We start from the raw sequence: 15,355 nt of genomic DNA on the forward strand, positions 1-15,355 counted from the left end.
AACATGGTCTCAATCGCTTGTAGAAAATCTTCTTCAAGACAATTTGATGTCAATAGTTCTAATAATGGCCCCATTTAGAAGAAAATAGAAGATAAAGAATCATATGATTTGGGGCGTGGCTACCTTTGATTGACAGGTCACTGACAAGGCGAGCCGTCTTCAGGAGAGAAGCAGAGCAATGCGTTTCCACAGCAACGTGTCAATAAAGTTATATATAACGTTATACAGATAGAAAAGAGGACGTTTACCGATTTGGTCTCATAACGTTGACCCTTTCACACTGTATTTTCACTTAATGACAGTTTATTTGAACATTTTGTTCAGTAAAAATGTCTTGTTCAGCGTTTGGCTGGACTAACAGACACTCCAAGGAGTCGCTGCTCAGTTTTCTGAGGTAAGAAAGATACATTTTGTTTTTGTTTTTTTGCTAGCCAAAACTAACATCCCAATTAATGCTCCAATTAATGCTAACATGAATTAGCAGCGGCTCCTCTCAGTCAGGTTGCCGGTGTAGAGAGGCGTGTAGTCAGTGTCGTCAGATCCCTCGCGCTCCGCCACAGTCCAATTATGGTCTGCTCCGCGTATCGGAAACAAGATGGCGACGCAAGATGGCGACGAGTATAACGCTGAACTCGAGGCTTCCAACGGGCAGTCCACAAACCAATGGGTGACGTCACGGTGACTACGTTCATTATTTATATACAGTCTATGTTCTAATACCAAATCCGTCAAATTGGAGGTTCTTTTCTTTCAGATGCAGCTCCTATGTTGAACAACTTAACTTGATAAAGTAAATAGCCACAGTAGTTGAAGTAAGAAGCTTTTGGTTTGATAGCAAAATGTATCTGACCACAGGCCGCTAAGTGTTGAAGATGTGGACAATTCCTGAGAGCATTGATGCATTAGGCCTGTTTCTATAATAAGACTTAAAAAACATTAAAAGGTTGGTAATAAAATGTGCCCATCCCTCTTCCAGTATAGGGCAGCTATATATTATTGCTGCTACAAACATTTCCACACAACACAGAGACGCAATGGATGCTCGTTGACTTTGCAGACCTCTCACAGTCATGATGCTGGCAGCTCTCCTCTTTCTGCTTTCCCTCACAGGTAAGCTAGAACCAATTGTATGATACATGCAGTTGTCTATTAGAAATGCTCTGCAGTGTGACTTTCTTTCTTAAAAACCTTCTTGGATGTCTCGACACACAGATCTGTTCTGGGTTTTGTCTGTGTGAAATTTCTGTTGTGCCCCTAATACAATGGAGGGGAAAGGAGTCTTGTTTGTAGTTCAGCATAACAAATGAAAAATAATAATACTCCAAGAATTATTTCTTTCCAAACACTGTTTGCTGTGTGGTACATGTGTGGATAATTAGGGACAGTGTTCCTGGAAGGAGAATCATTGATTTTTTTAAATTGTCATTCTCTTTCTTATGAGAATATCTCTCCAATACATATAGAATATATGTTATGGGATTGCTGACATCCTGGCAGCTGACGTGAATCAAAATTTAAGACACACCACGCCTACCGTGGCTCCCCCTGCGCCGTCTATAAATAGACCCAGCTGCGCAGGGTAACGTTGATCATCTGATTTTCACTACGGCAGATCAAACGACGTGAGAAAAGAAAAAGAAAGACAAAGGAAGGAGGAGGAGAGTTTGAACGGTGGCTTTGTGTGTGATCCGGTACCTTTGGGTGGAGAGCTGGTCTAACGTTGGGCTCCTCTCGGGATTGCAAAGTCGCTGTCTTGCTCTCTCTCTTTTCTTTTAAACAAGGGAAAGTGAGCTGAGGGTACCGGGTGCGGTATAGCTGGTCTGAGGAAGCGACACAGTCGCGGGTGCTGTGCTCCCTTAGGCCCCCCCAGGAGGCAGGCGAGGGTCAGGGAGAGTCAGCACTATGTCCGGTCAGGGCACTGAAGGTCTATATTCAGCGCACTGCGGCATTCAGAAAAACAGACCAGTTGTTCGTCTGTTTCAGGCCCCAGTGCCTGGGTGAACCACTGTCTAAGGCTAGGTTGTCTCATTGGGTCGTGGAGGCAATTAAACAGGCATACAGAAAGGCAGGCGAACCGGTGCCAGTGGGGGTGAAAGCACACTCCACACGGACCTCCTGGGCCTTATGGCGGGGCGCCACCCTCTGTGAGGTGTGTGCGGCCGCTACATGGTCAACTCCAACCACGTTTACACGGTTCTACTGTTTGAATGTGGCTGCTGGCACCTCCTTCGGTGAGCGGGTACTGAGGGCCACTTCAAAATAGCTGATTCGCCATGCCCCTGTGCTGGTTGGACCAGCCAGGGTGGTGTCCCAATTCTTTGTCAGTGGTCTAGCAGGATGCTGGCCATCTGAGTGGCCTCTTCCTCACACTCAGCCATTGCATCTTGCAGGGCTTGTTTTGTTCAGGTTGTGTCGTGGCGGTGTCACTGACCCCTTCCTGTGTGTGAGGGAGATATTTGTATATAGTTCTTGGGTGATTTGCACTGTTGTGATTACGCACCGGAGCGTCAACTATGTTGGGGTATCTGGTTACAGATACCAGTTGCCTTCATCAAGGATCACCAAAAATGTTGGGAATTAAGGATGGCTCTTTTTATGAATAACTGATGACCTTGCACAGGGCGTCAAATATATTACTAAAAGGGCGTTATCATAAATGCTATCCCTTTCATAAGGATACCAAATACACAGGAATGAACCTGAGCAACACTTGTGTGGATCTCACGGTTCAAAAGTGTGGTTAGATGGCTATAAGAATTATTAATAATTATCATAAACAATTATTAATTATAAGAAATTATATGACTTGATTTACTCTAAGTCAGCTCGTTAGGGGCACCACTCTGTAAACAGAGAAAATATAGCCAATTCACCTAAATCAGTCTCATAAAGTTATTAAATTATCAATTTGAAACACTGATTATTAATTATGAATAGAATTATAATCAAATGACCATATTAATATTTAATAGTGGTTGAACGAATCGTGAATTCTTGACACAGCAGAGGCCAGCATACTGTTCATAATGTACAACATTAAATAGACAGCATTCGTAATCAAAAGGTATTAATTCTAAACAAGTAAAGCAAATAAAAGCACACATCTATAAAATAGAGAATACATTACAAAAGAGAAGGAAACGTGTGTGTGTGTGTGTGTGTGTGAGAGGGGGTTGCCACTCCTCAAACAATGAGCTGTGTTCAGCACACACTGTGTTTTTTATGGTTTGTGCACTTGGTGGTGGGGACGTCTCATTCGAAAATACCAGGGGGAGTTGCTATAGGAGCGGCTTCTGCTCTGTCTCCTTGGTGCTCTCGCGGTGTGTCTTACAGAGTCCCATAACATATATTCTATATGTAGTGGAGAGATATTCCCATAAGAAAGAGAATGTTGGGTTACAAGGTAACCCTGGTTCTCTGAGTATAGAGAATATCTCTCCACATCGAGGCCGCTCGGGACCAGTTCAAATCAGAATAATCAACGTTACCCTTTGCAGCTGAGTCTATTTATAGACGGCGTAGGGGGAGCCACGGTAGGCGTGGTGTGTCTTAAATTTTGATTCACGTCAGCTGCCAGGATGTCAGCAATCCCATAACATATATTCTATATGTAGTGGAGAGATATTCTTTATACTCAGAGAACCAGGGTTACCTTGTAACCCAACGCTCTCTAGTGCTGTGAGCGCCACAAACACAATCCAATTCATGTTGATTGTTGAAGGGTGGAATGAAAAAAATCTTGTTATCTCAAAACTAGTTTAAACCCAATAGAACTAAGTAAGAACAGATTCCTTCAGCAATTTTTACTCACTGATACTAACTGATACTATACAAGATAAAACGAGATTTACAAATCATGCTCTGAGAAAGCTTTTGCTAACCATTCAACATCGTTGCTGCAATTGAATCATTCTGTTTTCTGTCAGGTGGAAGTGTCTCAAATCACTCAGTGCAACCAGACCTTCTAGATGATCAACAGAAGTCCAATAACAGCTTTGAGGAAAGTATGTACAGGAAACAAACACAACTAAAGTGCACATTTACTATATTTATGAACAAGTATTCATGTAGCCTCAATTACGAAATCTCAAAACCAGTTTTAACCCACTAGAACTAAGTAAGAAAATCTAAATTTAGAAATTTCAACAACTGATACTATTTTTTGTTGTTTTTCATAATGCCATGTTTTTAGGATGTAAGACAAAAATTTTTAAAATTGTGCTCTGAGAAAGCTTTTGCTAACAGTTCAACATTGTTGCTGCAATTGAATCATACTGTTTTCTGTCCGGTTGAATTGCCTCAAATTACTCAGTTCCACCAGATCTTCTTGATGATCTTCTAAGGTCCAACTACAGTTCTGAGAAAAGTACGTACAAGAAACAAACACCCCAAAAGTGCACAGTAATTATAGCCTTTTTTATAGCCTTAATTACAGAAGCCCACCAGAACTAAGTAAGAAAATATGAATAGAGCACTTTTTATCAACTGATACTTTTTTATCCATTACCATGTTTTAGGATGTATATATAAAACACACAATTTCAAAATTGTGCTCCGTGAGAGCTTTTTCTTAAAGTTTAATGACACTGCTGCAATAGAATTATACTTTTTCTTCTGTCAGATGGAAGTGCCTCAAATCACCCAACAACAGAAGACCCTCCTCATGTTGTACCTGTCAGGCCTGAGGAAAGTACGTACAAGAAACAAACACTCCAAAAGTATATATATATATATATATATATATATATAAATAGACTATATATGAATATTCTTCTGTAGTCTGAACAATAGAAGTCTTGACACTTGACTTTCTCTTGGCAGGTGCAGTTTTTGTGTGTAGTAAAAAACTACTGATATTTTTCTGATGTTTTAATATATTATTTATTATATATATTTACATCAGATGGTAACATAAGTTATGGAGTATTCAAATATAGTCTTTTCTCGGTTGCGGTCAGTTCGTATAGTTAAATATAAATGTATATATATAAAAATTATATATGTGACATATATCGTTATATATTATGTATAAAATAAGCTATATTGGATTATTTAGACTATTGTGCAAGCTTTAATCTATTTAGTTTCCTTTATTGGTAATATGTTTAAGTTCATGTTTGTTTTATAAGCAAAGCATTGGACAAATTCAAATTATGATGTGATGATGGAGAACAAAAGTTAATTAGTTAATCAGACATGATTACAATTCATCATTTGGACCACTTGAATGTCTGAACCAAATCTGAACAAATGTTACAGTGTTGCTTTAGCATGGCTAAAAATGATCAAATCAACGTCACGACTCCAGAGGCAATGGATGGATACAATGATTGAAGTAACTGAGAAAACTGAGATAACTCCACCATAGGTTCTCTGAAGGTCTAGATTTACAGAAAAAATATGAGAGCATCATCACACCTCCTGATTTTGTTCCTTTAAAGAGAAAATGATCTCATAGAGAATGTGTTGATGTTTTTGCTCTAGATGGAAAGCACTCCAAACGTAACTGCACTCCTCGGGATGTTTATAAGCACTTAAACTTTACCAAAACCAAAGAGAACTCCATGACTCGGCCTGGCGACGCTCATTCACCAGTAAAAGTAAAACTGGATGTTCAATATGCTGCCATTCTTGATGTGGTAAGTTGTTATTTTAATTTATAAATTACAATTATTATTTCCTATTGAGGAAATATTGTCTGTGACATACCAGGATATCAGAAAAAATTGCATTGCATCAACAGGAAAGCTAGCCCCTTACAGAATTTGATGCATCTGTCCCCTGATGTGCCTGTTCTATGTTTTACCTTGTGTTTTAACTTTGATAACATTCACAATAATATCTTGTAGATTTTCACACATATTACCTTTCTCGGTAACACTTTACAATAAGGGTCCCTTAATTAACGTTAGTTAGTGCATTATTAAGCATTAATTAACTGTTTGATAATACATGAACAATCATTATTATGTATTAGTTAGCATTAGGTAACACATTAGTTAATGTATTAATAAGTGGTTAGTTAATGCTTACTACTCAAAGTTAGTTAATAAATAATTAAGCATTAATAAAGGTTGAATAATGTAATTAGTTATCATTAAGTATGCACTAATCAGCATTAAGTAACACATTAGTTCATATATTAGTAAACCATTAATGTCTCTAGTAATCATTTACTAATGGTGTTTATTTGGAGGGAATAAGCATTAAGTAACAGTTCAGTCAGGAATACTCTCGTCATAGATTTTAACCATTTATTGCAAGATGGTTCGTACAGTTGTATTTGGCGGTGTGGGTTCTGCTCTAGAAGCTATCAGGTTGATCTTATATCCAGAGATCCCACCGAATTCACTAAAGATCTTAAGAATCTTTGGGATGGATTCCTTAAGATCTGATATGTACAATAAGATGTCATCAGCAAATAAAGATATTGCACTGTTAGTTTCTTTGAAATGGACACTACTAATTTGATTTTGTCTAATAGCTTGGGCCAACGGTTCAAGTGAAATTGCAAAAAGCATGGGTGAAAGTGGGCAACCCCCCTCGGGAGCCACGCTCCATGGAGAATATTTCTGAATGCAGTCCATTAGTTGAGACAATGGCTGTGGGGTTTGCATATAAAATACGCACCATATCAATGAATTTGCGCCCCAGGCCAATTTTCTCCATTACTTGCCACAGATTATTCCACTCAAGGCGATCAAACGCCTTTTCAGCGTCAAGTGAAAGAACTGCTGCTGGTGTGGGCAAGCTTTTGGATTCTTGTATAACATGTAATAATCTACGTATATTATCTGCAGCGTGGCGTTTTGGTATGAAACCAGTTTGGCAGGGTGGACTAATTTGTCAATAAAGCGCTCTAATCGAAGTGCCAAGATTTTAGAGAAGAGCTTTATATCAGTCCCGAGGAGGCTTATAGGTCTAAAATTGGAACAATCAGTAAGATCTTTGCCTTTTTTGGGTATAAGAGAAATCAGTGCTGTATTTGTCTGTTGATTAAAATGTGCCTTTTCTATTGCTGATGTTAATGTTTGTAAAATTGGAGTTCCAAGCAAGTCAAAATATTGTAATAAAAGTTCTGAAGGAATTCCATCTAACCCTGGAGCTTTGCCCCTATTCATTCCTTTTAACGCTGATTTAAGTTCCTCTAATGTTATTGGTTGGCCCAGTTCTTCTGCCCCCTCTGGGTCAAGAACAGGTAGATCCAGTGTTTTAAGAAATTCCTGGCATTGTGTTGTGTCAGAGTTGGCAGAGGATTTATACAGTTTTGAGTAAAAAGCTTGAAAAGTGCTATTAATATTTTTGGGGTTCGAAGAGATTCCATGTTCTGTACGGATGCTGTTGATTGTAGCCTTGGATTCACTTTGTTTTAGTTTAAGAGCAAGCAATTTGCTCGGTTTACAACCATTATAATAATAATTTTGCCTCACTCTATGCATTATGAATTCAGCTCTCCTTCTTAAAAGATCATTCAATTCTGCTCGACTTGCGGCTAGCAGATCATATGTAGATTGGGAAAAGCAGATTTTGATAGATTGCTCTAAGAGTTGACACTGTTCCTCCAGTTCAGCAATCCTAGCACCTCTTTTCTTCTTCAGGTTAACTGCAAAGGAGGATGTGAAATCCCTAATAAATCCTTTTGTAGCTTGCCACACAAATGCAGGATCAGAGACTGAGCCTGTGTTAATTGTTAAGAATTCGGTGAGTTTGGCCCTAAATTCCATATCAAACTCTGTGTTTTGTAGCAAGGAGATGTTAAATTGCCATCTTCTAGACCTTTCTCACGAGGATTCACATTGGAATGTGGTTATCAATGTATTGTGATCAGACAGAATGGCTGGATCCATTGCAATGGTTTGAAACATTGTCTGAAGATCACTAGAACATAACATATAATCAATGTGGGAATGAGAGAGGTGACGTGTAGAAAAAAAGGTATAGTCTCTGCTAGTTGGATTGTGCATCCTCCAAATATCCATAAGTTGGAGAGATTCCATTGTTGCTCTAAACAGATCTGACACCTGCTGTTGGGCCTTAGTGTGATTTACCCATGATCTATCTTGTCTGATATCTAGCACCGCATTCATGTCCCCCCCTATAATTAAAGAATATTCACTGAGTGAAAGCAATTCGTTAGTCAACCGTGGAAAAAAGTTTTCATCAAATATAGAAGGTGCATACACAGACACAAAAGCTATTTTCCTGTTCCTTATAGTGGTGCATATATAAGCTATCCTGCCAGTTTGACCTTTGCTACATTTATCTATAGTAAGAGAGCATCTCCTTGCCATCAGAACAATGGAGCGTTTAGTTTTAGTGCCATCACTGGATGAAGCAGCAACCTTGTAATATTTATTTTGTAATCGATTCACATCACATTTACGTAGATGTGTTTCTTGAATGAGAGCAATGTCTATATTCTTTCTTTTTAAATAGTCCAGGAATTTAGCCCTCTTGACCGGCCCATTAAGACCCCTGATGTTGACTGAAATTATTGAAAGTTTAGCCATTCTCAAAGCATGTGTGCATATTAAACTGTCCCCTACCAGATCTCTTCCATGAGATTATATAATTGAAAGGTGTATTCTTGAGTCTAAGCAAGGTGTGATAGAACCATAAAAAATAAAATAAACCCCCATTCCCCCCGAGACCGCAAGCCCCACCCCCTGTTTGTAAGATGCGTGGCCACATCAAACGCAGTTCGCACAAACTCCAGTCAAGCCCAGCCCACCCTCCCTTACAGAGTTTCTGAAACAGGTCTCATGAGTCCTTCATGTTAAACACTTATATCAATATTCCAAAGGCAGACCACAAGGATTTCTTAAAAGTACAAAAAACAAACCAACCTAGCTGGCGTAGGCTAACAGCATAGTAGCTCAATATGAGGAAACACAAAAAACAAACATGTAAATCGAATGAACTGGATCAATGCTGGTCATGCCTCTTTAGTCTGTTGTCCCTAAATATTAATTGTAAAGCCAAAACTTACGTAGCATTATCTAAGCAGCCGGTGCACTAGTCCGTGTCTGATGAGTCTGACCGTTCTGGTGAGCCCGTCGCCTGTTGCGGAGTGTCCAGTGAAAGTGCGTCGTCCTTTGGGGTTTCCCCAGTCGGAAGCCAGTCCAGCCGCGAAGCCTCCAACGGGGGTGTGTCGCCACTGTCCAGGTCCCGGCTGAAATCGTCGGCATCCTTGGCCGTAGTGAAGGTACAGTCACCACCTGTGACTGTGGGATACTCTCAGGGTAGCAGGATAGATGAGAAAGTTGGAAATGCCCTTAGCATGTAGCTTGCGCTGTACACCTACAAACTCGAGGCAACGCTGGATGGTAGATGGACTATAGTCCGGTTTGAATCTTAATGTTGTCTTTGAGTCACGGATCGCTTCCTTTTGCTGCACTGCTCTTGCGCCTTGAAAAATTGCTTGGCGGTCCTGGTACCTCAAACACTTGAATATCAGAGAGCGATTTCCTTTAGCCTTCCTATATATGCGATGCGCCCTGTCGATTTCAATGACGTCTTTATTCTTTAGTGCGGGTATCCATACCGGCAGTTGTTTTTGTAGGAACGCAATCGGGTCATCCTTTTCCCGGCCCTCTTTGAGTCCAATGATGCGTACATTATTACGCCGAGACCGGTCTTCCATTTCGGCTAGCTTAAGTTCAAATGTCTTTTGGTCCTTGACACAGGCATTTACAATGTTTTTCACCTCTCTATTGTCTCGTTGGGTTTTATCCATTCGTTGCATCAGGTCCTGCACGCTTGTACCCTGCCTTTCCAGCTCTGTCCTGATGTGTTGCAGTGAGGTATTAATTTCTGATAGTGCTCCCTTAACGGCATTGTGGACTACCGATTCGAACACGCTTTGCTGCTTCTCTAGGACTTGAGCAATAACTTCCTCCATGCTTAACTCTGCGCTAGCATTATCCGACGTATTAGCTGCTTTCTGTTTCTCCACAGACAGTTTAGACGGCAACAACCCAGTTTTCTTCGTCTTACTACTCATCTCACTTGATTAATACATAAACAAGTAAAGCGGTTCTGGGACAAATGTAGTGTAACAGACACTATTTTACAGAAAAAACGGAGGTTGGCAAGGAGCCCTAATTTTCGGTGACCATTGCGGTTGCTGGTCACGTGACGTCTCAAGCTAACCTGCTATTGATGTACTTGGTGTAGTTTTGTCAACAAGTTTCAAAATATAGACAAATATTAACACTGAATATTTAAAACTGTTTTGATCATTGTCTTCTTTATCAATACTTCATATTCTCCCATGAGTGGGGTAGCACATTCCAGTAGAGTGATGCATTTAGTTTATGTTTATCATGCACCGAACAATATTATGAGTAATTATTATAACTTGTATAAATACATTGCAGTTCATAAAATAATAATTTAAAAAAAGTGGTATTGTGATAATACCCAGAACCGTGATACTTTGTCTGGTTTAGTATCGTGGTTACTCATTTTGGTAGTGTGACAACTCTAATCAATATACAGTAGTATTTTTAATCTGAAGGTTTATGGAGCTGTATAGCCATCAAAGACTGAACTCTGAACACTATTTGGAGAAGTGCAAGACAGTTAACTATCTTGATCCAAGGCTAAGGCCTTATGTACCTTAAGCACAGCTGAATAATAATAATAACTAGAAAATTTCCTCTGGGGAAATTTTGAAAGGGCCACGGGGGCTACTGCCGGTGTGTGTACACTATGATGAGATTCTTCAGAGATTTCAAACTATGCCCTTTAACCTCAAAATGTGTGTGTGTGTGTGTGTGTGTGTGTGTATCTAAAATTAAAATCACATAAAGTTACTGTGTGTGTGTGTGTGTGTGTGTGTGTGTGTGCGTGCGTGTGCGTTCGTGTGTTTGAAGCATGTGTATGCATTTGTGAGGAGTGTGCGTGCTTACGCGCATGTGTGTGTGTGTGTGTATCTGTAACTGTAATCACATCAAAGATCAAAGGCAATCAAATCAAAGCAATCAACAGAATTAACTGACACTTGCTAATGAAAGAGTGACAGCAGCCTCAGGTGGACTGGAATTTCTGGCCTCGAACAGAAAGCATTTTTGGCAAAACCATAATACCTATCATTGATCCGACTTCACTTTGAGTGTCCCGAGTTCTTCCTGAACGTCTACATATGATTGTTTTTAAGAAAAATTAAAAAATAGCTTTGTTAGAGCGATCTAAAAAAACTGTTCCATCTTCCTTTTTTCCGAAATCTTCCTGCGTTTTTAATATGGGACCCAATGAGGCTGTTGGTGGTTTTGGTGGCGCATCTGTGCGTCGTATGCCCAAACCATAACTCTGACAGCTTTACCAGAGGATTGTGAGTGAGAAGACAAATTTTCCTACATTTCTATGTATAAATTATTTCTGTAGAGTGGAATTTGCGGCCTGGAGCGCAGTTTTCAAATTTATTTTTGACAATTTTTTCTCTCCCTCTACACTCTGGCGATGATGTCACACACTGTGACATGAACATTCCGTGCAATACACACCCATTGTAATTTCAGAATTTCTCCAAAAATGATCATGGTCATTGAACAGGGATTAATAAAAAACTATATGACCTATCAAAACGTGGATTAATACACCGATACACAAGACTTGTGTCTACTGTTTAAAGTTTAAATGGAGTCTCTAGGTGAAATTATGCCGGAGGAGTAGACGTTTAAAAATCTCCAATTATTGTTATTTTTCGCTCATTTTTTGTCGGCCGTCCCATTCATTTCAATGCAAAATTTTGGGCAGTTTTTCACGACTTATGTTGCGAAAAATTCGTATTCTGTAGAGAAAAGTAATAGCACACCAATCCCGATCAAACCGCACGTTTTGATATATAATTTGTCCTGCAACTCTTCAAGTTGTAGGACTAGTAGCGGGACGAAATTGCATCCAGAAGAGGAAGAAGAAAAAAGCCACAGTATAACAGTAGTGCACTGGTCCCTACAGCTATTGCTGTATGGGACCAGTGCTCGGTGCGATTGCCCCGAGGCCCTAATAATTACAAACAAACGCTGCCTGACAGGCAAGAAAACAACCGTGGTTACCGGGTAGAGGTAATATTTTTGAATATGGTACATGTATATGCATGCTGGGGACTGAGGAGCATTTTGCAAAAAAAAACTAAAAAATAGTGAGGGGGATTCTGAAAACTAACTGACCTGACAAGACACACACATTAGCATACGCACAATATTATTTCTATATCTGTGTCAGGGAAAGTTCAAGCAGAATGTTATCACTATATCACAATTTATATTAAATTCCAGAGGATTTATTAGCATGGAGATTGTACACTTGACATTAGCTTTCCACAGACAATGCAGCTGTAGTAGCCTACAAATAATCGTTTGCCATTTATTGGACGTTGCACTATTTATGTTTATTTGTTAGGATCCCCATTAGCTGCTGTAGAGCACCACTAGTCTCCCTGACATGTAAAGCAGGCCTAGTTAGCCTGGTCAGTGACCAGAAAAAGTGAGCCGGCTTCATTTTATGGTGACACCGGTTGACACTTGACATTCCAACCCGTTCTCATTCCCAAAGCGTAATATACCGACGATTTGTCACACCCCTAGATGTATCATACAGGCGCAAAGGGTACCCTTCCACGTCTGTGTGAAACGCTCTGGATTCTCAATTGACTCCAATATAAACCCGCTCGCGGCGCTGAGAAGCGCTTAGAGCAGAGGCTTACAGCCGTCTATTCACTCCAATAATATCCCGACCACGGCCCTCCATTACGCTGCCAGCGACAATCTGAATGGAGAACCGAGGACCCTGTGCACGGAAGTTTTTTTCTCCCAATTTCAAGGATTTCTTTTAATGACATCGTCAACATTTCTCAACACAAACACATCAAAGTCTCACTGATAATTCAACAATAAAATAGCTTCATGTTGTGGCTCTCAGTATCATTTTTTTCTCCTTCGATTCTGAGAAATAAACTTTTATTCGTTTGTTTTACGGCATTCCACTGGCGGACATTTCTCTCATTTTTAGTGAAAAAAAATTATTACTTTGACTTTGTTTCTGCATAAAAATGGATTTTGATTACATTTCTAGCGAGAAATATATGTTTTATGTTCTTAATATTCACTCAGTGAATGTACATAATCACTTTGTGGCGAAGATCTCGCCAGAAAAAGACGATCCGCTGTGTTTTATTTTGTAATCTACCGCGATCATGGCGGATGTGGTCCTATCCTCGCGGATGTGCTGTGCGATCTCATTGAATCGCGCTTCACTGTAAATGGCCCCGACTCTGCTCTCCTGTTTTAGTTAAAATATCTTCATTAAACAAACATTGTTGTCTTTTTTTAGCATAGATAATATACATACAGTGTAATTATTTATTAGACAGTGTGTGATATTCGATATATTGGGTAGAAATAGGTTATCACAGCTCTAATAGGGAAGAACTACAAAACGAGAGGTCTAGGGAGTTGTAGTTTTTTTAATAAAACAGGTTTTTACCTAAAATTGGAAGTTGGAAATACTTAATTAGTGGCTTTCCATGGGTTTGAGGGAAGGTCAATCACATTTTTGGCATCAGAATTTAAATATTGTCTTGTTCAATGGGGGATTTGTTGTTTTTTCAGCATATCCTAAAGCCCCCCCACTCCCACCCCTTAGTGACTATGCTCACATTATAGTCCATGTCAACACCTTTCTATAACAGTAGGTCTCATGTCTGTAACCCTTTTTGTCTCTTAGTTATAATCATTTAAATATGCCCCAGGGTTAAGGTTCAAAGGTCAATATCTCAAAGCAAGAATATTATAGAACCTTGAAATTGATATATGTTACTCTCCAGGCCAAGACCTTTCCGGTGATGTATTTGGTTTAGCTCTATGACAAAGTTTTATTTTTTCACATCTCGGAATCTGAGCACTCAAAGCGCTGTGGGAATCTAAGTCTGTTAGGGCAGATTTCCAAGGTTTGTAGTTGTAGTCCCTATTAGGGCTGTGAAAACCTATTTCTACCCAATATATCGAATATCACACACTGTCTAATAAATAATTACACTGTATGTATATTATCTATGCTAAAAAAAGACAACAATGTTTGTTTAATGAAGATATTTTAACTAAAACAGGAGAGCAGAGTCAGGGCCATTTACAGTGAAGCGCGATTCAATGAGATCGCACAGCACATCCGCGAGGATAGGACCACATCCGCTATGATCGCGGTAGATTACAAAATAAAACAGATTTCAAAATAAAACACAGCGGATCGTCTTTTTCTGGCGAGATCTTCGCCACAAAGTGATTATGTACATTCACTGAGTGAATATTAAGAACATAAAACATATATTTCTCGCTAGAAATGTAATCAAAATCCATTTTTATGCAGAAACAAAGTCAAAATATTTATTTTTTTTCACTAAAAATGAGAGAAATGTCCGCCAGTGGAATGCCGTAAAACAAACGAATAAAAGTTTATTTCTCAGAATCGAAGGAGAAAAAAATGATACTGAGAGCCACAACATGAAGCTATTTTATTGTTGAATTATCAGTGAGACTTTGATGTGTTTGTGTTGAGAAATGTTGACGATGTCATTAAAGGAAATCCTTAAAATAGGGAGAAAAATACTTCTGTGCACAGGGTCCTCGGTTCTCCATTCAGATTGTCGCTGGCAGCGTAATGGAGGGCCGTGGTCGGGATATTATTGGAGTGAATAGACGGCTGTAAGCCTCTGCTCTAAGCACTTCTCAGCGCCGCGAGCGGGTTTATATTGGAGTCAATTGAGAATCCAGAGCGTTTCACACAGACGTGGAAGGGTACCCTTTGCGCCAGTATGATACGTCTAGGGGTGTGACAAATCGTCGGTATATTACGCTTTGGGAATGAGAACGGGTTGGACATTCCCTACCAGTATTTTTTTTCTTTTGTAACCATTCAATTAGTTTGAGGTGTTTCTTGGTAGTTTTTTGCCTTCTGTCAGCTCTTTCAACTTTGTTGCCAACTTTAAACCCCGCATGTTGCTGTCCGTCGTCCTGCCATCACGTGATAACGTATCGAGAGTTCTAGTGCGCGCTAATGCTGCGTTCATGACAACTCGAAACTCGGGAACTCCCCGTTGAAAACTCCAAAATTCGCTTCTTCAAAGCGTTCCAGACATTAACACCACCTATTGTTGCGCGATGTAAACACCTAATTCTCCAGATTTTTTTTTCGAGTTCCCGAGTGGGAGCACCGACATTAGGTTGCAAATCAATGCACTTTTTCAAGTAGAGGGTCTGAAAAGCCTGAGCTCCGAGTTATCTGAAACGCAGCATGACGTTCTTGTAAATTTCCTTTTTCTTCACGCGCACTGACCTCTTGTCTGTGTGACAGACCA

The sequence above is a fragment of the Centropristis striata genome, chromosome 21 (assembly GCF_030273125.1).
Source record: "Centropristis striata isolate RG_2023a ecotype Rhode Island chromosome 21, C.striata_1.0, whole genome shotgun sequence".
NCBI classification, from domain to species: Eukaryota; Metazoa; Chordata; class Actinopteri; order Perciformes; family Serranidae; genus Centropristis; species Centropristis striata.